This window comes from Protobothrops mucrosquamatus, unplaced genomic scaffold (genome assembly GCF_001527695.2).
Source record: "Protobothrops mucrosquamatus isolate PMUCROS unplaced genomic scaffold, P.Mucros_1.0 scaffold344, whole genome shotgun sequence".
Taxonomy (NCBI): Eukaryota; Metazoa; Chordata; class Lepidosauria; order Squamata; family Viperidae; genus Protobothrops; species Protobothrops mucrosquamatus.
Genome location: NW_015386681.1, coordinates 374,657 through 379,547, shown reverse-complemented (window position 1 = coordinate 379,547; position 4,891 = coordinate 374,657).

Below are 4,891 nucleotides of genomic sequence, written 5' to 3'. Positions count from 1 at the left end.
TTGTTCCAGCAAGCGGGACTGGCCTAGGGGATTTTATAGGGGTTTTAATTACTTTTAAATTTGACATTCTCAAATATTTCATTTTAATTAAATTTTAACTAGGTGTAATATGTTAGCTTTTTATCATTTGTCAGCCGCCCTGAGTCCGAAAGGAGAAGGGCGGGATATAAATACAATTAATAAATAAATAAATAAATAATTATTTATTTATAATTTAAATTTATATACCGCCCTATCTCCCTTACGGGACTCAGGACGGTTGAACAGGCAATAATAAAAATCACAATAAATATTGAATAAAAAGGTAGTCAAGATCTCTGCTCTGGATGTGCAAATTAGCTTCTTATCTCTAATAAGAGTTGGGATGAAGCCACAAGGCTTTGTTAATTGGCTGGTCCTGAGGTCAAACCTATCCGAGCTGGAATTCCTGGCAGTTTAATAAGGGCACGCTTGACTGACACAAATTCATGGTTTGTGTTGGTTTTGATTATTTAAACCAAGATGGGTTGCAAATTAGTTTGTATCTTCCGGACCCGAAAGATGCAGTGTGTCTAAATTCTGCAAATTTCAGGACGGCCTTGTGCAGGCCACATTAGGGGACTGGAGGCTGAAACATACGAAGGAAAGGCTGCTGGAATTGGGTCTGTCTAGTTTAACAAAAAGAAAGACTAGAGGGGACAGGATAGCAGTCTTCCAGTATCTCAGGGGCTGCCTCAAAGAAGAGGGAGTCAAGCTCTTCTCCAAAGCCCCTGAAGGCAGGACGAGAAGCAACGGATGGAAAATCATCAAGGAGAGAAGCAACCTGGAACTAAGGAGAAACTTCCTGACAGTCAGAACAATTAACCAGTGGAACCACCTGCCTCCAGAAGTTGTGAATGCTCCAACACTGGAAATTTTTAAGAAGAGACTGGACAGCCATTTGTCCGAAATGGTCTAGGGTTTCCTGCCTGAGCAGGGGGTTGGACTAGATGACCTCCAAGGTCCCTTCCAACTTTATTATTATTATTATTATTATTATTATTATTATTATTATTATTATTATTATTATTATTATTATTATTATTATTATTATTATTCTACTACTACTACTACTACTACTACTACTACTATTATTATTATTATTATTATTATTATTATTATTATTATTATTATTATTATTATTATTATTATTATTATTATTCCCATTTGGAGGGCAAATGCAAAGTGCCTCTCTCTATATTCTTTGCCGAGTCCTGTGAGAACGGGTCTGATTTTTTAATTATAGTTTTGTCCCTCTTGGAGATTAAGATAAGATAAGATAACCTTTATTGTCATTTTTATACTGTGGGCACAATGGCACACATTAAGCGTGATAGCGAGGAGCAGAGGGTCCCTATCTCTGTGGAGGTTAAACACAAGGGCGGAGAAGAGTTGAACCAAGATAGAGCCGGAATGCATTTCCGATGGTTATTGGAAATGTTATCGGAAATCGGCTTTTTTTTCTTTTCTTTTGCAAGTTGTCTTGCTGGAATATCAGGACAAAGACAGGGAGGGAGGGAGGGAGAAAAGGTGGAAGGAAGGAAGGAAGGATGGAAGGAAGGGGAAGGGAGGAAAAAGAGAAGGAGGAAAGATGGATGGATGAAAGGAAAAAAGGGAGGGAAAAGGGAGGAAAAAGGGAGGAACGAAGGAGGGAAGAAAAAAGAAAGGAAGAGAAGATGGATGTATGGAAGGAAGGGGAAGGGAGGAAAAAGAGGAAGGAAAGATGGATGGAATGAAGGAAGGAAAAAATGAAGGGAGGGAAGAAAAAGGGAGGGAGGGAGGAAGGAAGGAAAGAAGGAAGGGGAAGGGAGGAAAAAGGAAAGATGGATGGATGAAAGGAGAAAATGAAGGGAGGGAGGAAAAAGGGAGGAAGGCAGGGTTGAAAAAGAGGGGGAGTAAGGAAGGAGGGAGGGAAGAAGGAAGGAAAAAAGAAAGGAAGATGGATGGATAGAAGGGGAAGGGAGAGAGGAAAAGAGGGCGGAAAGATGGATGGAAGGAAAAAATGGAGGAAAAAGAGGGAGGGAGGGAGGGAAGGAAGGAAGGATCCCTGCCAGTAATAACATCACTTCCACAAGCTGCTAAGGAAAAACGACATTATTTTTCACGCCTCTGCAAGATGTTCTTACTTTAAGAGATTAACGGACAATCGATCCCCCTTCATCTCACCGGGGTCACCTTCTGATCCACTCTTGCTGTGGAACCCACTGGATTTACTACGCAGGAGTTTATCAGTTGCCTATGACACCTTTAGGACTGGTCATTTTAAGACTTTTAACGGCCTCTCCTGCCCAGAATAAATTCAGCAGCCAACCGCGTGATCTGGGCCGGTGCTTCTCTCAACCCCAGCAGCTTCAAGACGGGCGGACCCCCTCCCAGAATTCCCCCAGCCGATCCCCAAAAGCAGCTTTACGAAGCTGCGGCTAGTCAGTCGCGTGACCTGGGGATGCTGCAATGGTCGTTAAGCGTGAAAAGCGATAAAAAAAATCACTTTTTCCAGCGCTGCTGCAATTTTGGTCATTAAATGAATGGCTGTAAATCGAGGACCGCCTGTAGCGGGCACCAAATGACTCTGGAGGTGGGATTCTGCCCCATTATTAACCTGGGTGAGTTTTCCTCCCAGGCAGGGAAGGAATAATAATAATAATAATAATAATAATAATAATAATAATAATAATAATAATAATAATAATAATAATAATAATAATAATAATAATACTCGATAGGTAGACAAAATGCCAAATCCAGTCTGAACATCTGGCTGACTGCGATGATCCATAATAATAATAATAATAATAATAATAATAATAATAATAATAATAATAATAATAATAATAATAAAGTTGGAAGGGATCTTGGAGGTCATCTAGTCCAACCCCCTGCTCAGCAGGTAATCCTATAGTACCATTACAGACAAATGGCCGTCCAGTCTCTTCTTAAAAACTTCCAGTGTTGGAGCATTCACCGCTTCTGGAGGCAGGTGGTTCCACTGGTTAATTGTTCTCACTGTCAGGAAGTTTCTCCTTAGTTCCAGGTTGCTTCTCTCCTTGATCAGTTTCCATCCGTTGCTTCTTGTCCGGCCTTCTTCAGGCGCCTTGGAAATCTACCCTTCTCGTTGCTTGCAAGGTGCCTGCCTGCTCAATGGGGCGGCGGGGGACGATGGATGCTCCGATCCGTCACATCTGGAAGACGAAAGGCGGATGGATGCAGCTGCTTTTGCAAAAAGGAAGAGCCTGGATTTAGGTCACAGCCCCTCCTGGTGGATGCTGTGAGGATCTACCGATCCAGAAGGCCCAGCTGCATTTTCCATTGGAAGTTTTGCTTCCGGTGGATTTATCCGCATGGACCCGTCGATGTTTTGAATTTGTTTTAATTTATTTGCAAATTATTGCTTTAAATCACCGAGGCAGTCTCGTTTTTCCTTTGGACGAGTAGTAAAAGGCAGCAAAGGACAGCGGACTGAATGTTTGCAGGAATCGCAAACCTCTCGCACAGCTTGTTTCTCAAAAGTGCCAAACGGAGGGGGGGGGGGAAGCCTTGATGGAAGGCAAATGGGAACTGTAGTCCTTGGGAGCTGTGCACGATGGGTGGTCCACCTCTGAACTCTTTCTTGAGGGGCAAAAAGGACCAACAGCCGTGGAAATGATCACAGATGATTCCAGATCACAGCAGGACCTAAATGCCGTGTGTAAAATATCAGTACAGTGTGATAAGAAGAGTTTTTCATCCCCAGATGCCTTTAAGAGGTGTGGACTTCAACTCCCAGAATTAATAATAATAATAATAATAATAATAATAATAATAATAATAATAATAATAATAATAGAGTTGGAAGGGACCTTGGAGGTCATCTAGTCCAACCCCCTGCCCAGGCAGGAGACCCTATATACCATTTCAGACAAACAGGCTGTCCAAGTCTCTTCTTAAAAACTTCCCGTGTTGGAGCATTCACAGCTTCTGGAGGCAAGGAGTTCCACTGATTAACAGAATAATAGAGTTGGAAGGGACCTTGGGGGTCATCTAGTCCAACCCCCTGCTCAGGCAGGAAACCCTATATACCATTTCGGACAAACAGGCTGTCCAGTCTCTTCTTAAAAACTTCCCGTGTTGGAGCATTCACCGCTTCTGGTGGCAAGTGGTTCCACTGGTTAATTGTTGGAACAACCTGCCAATTCTGGCTGGGGAATTCTGGTACTGCCATTGTAGACACCCCAAATTGGAATTTAAAAAAAAGGACCAATTGGCCACCCCGCTTTCCCTCGTCACATCGGAAAGCCACAACTTTCTGTGTTGGTATTTATTCATTTATTTTCATTTCCCCTTTCGCTAAACCTCTTGGGGTACAAGCCCCATGTCAAAAAAAAGAGACCCCAAGGCACGCCTCTTATCAACGTAACGTTTTATTAACCGAACACGTTTAACCAAAATCAACGTCAAAATCCAGACACAAAATACTTCCAACAGGGATTAGGGGGAGAAAAAAAAAAAAGTGCAAAGTCTCGGCCGACATTGATATATAGCGCAATTGTCATCGCCTCTTAGGTAGACAGCACTGTTTGAAATCGAAGGACTTGCAAAAAGCTTCTCGGATGCTATGCGCTCGAGATTTAGCGGAGGAGCAGGACGTGGGGTGGGTGGGTGGGTGGGTGGGCTTAGGACCACCCAAACAAAGCTATTTGGCTTCCCCTGGATGAGACCGACTAAGCAGGAGCCCGCTAGAATGACGGGATCCGTTGGGCGGGGAAGGCGTTGCGTGCAACATAGCCCCACTTTTTTCCCCAAGTTCAAATAAATGAAGATACTGATATGAATGGAAGAAGTCTCATTTGTTCAGCGGAGTTGCTGTGTGTGTGTGTGTGTGTGTGTGTGTGTGTGT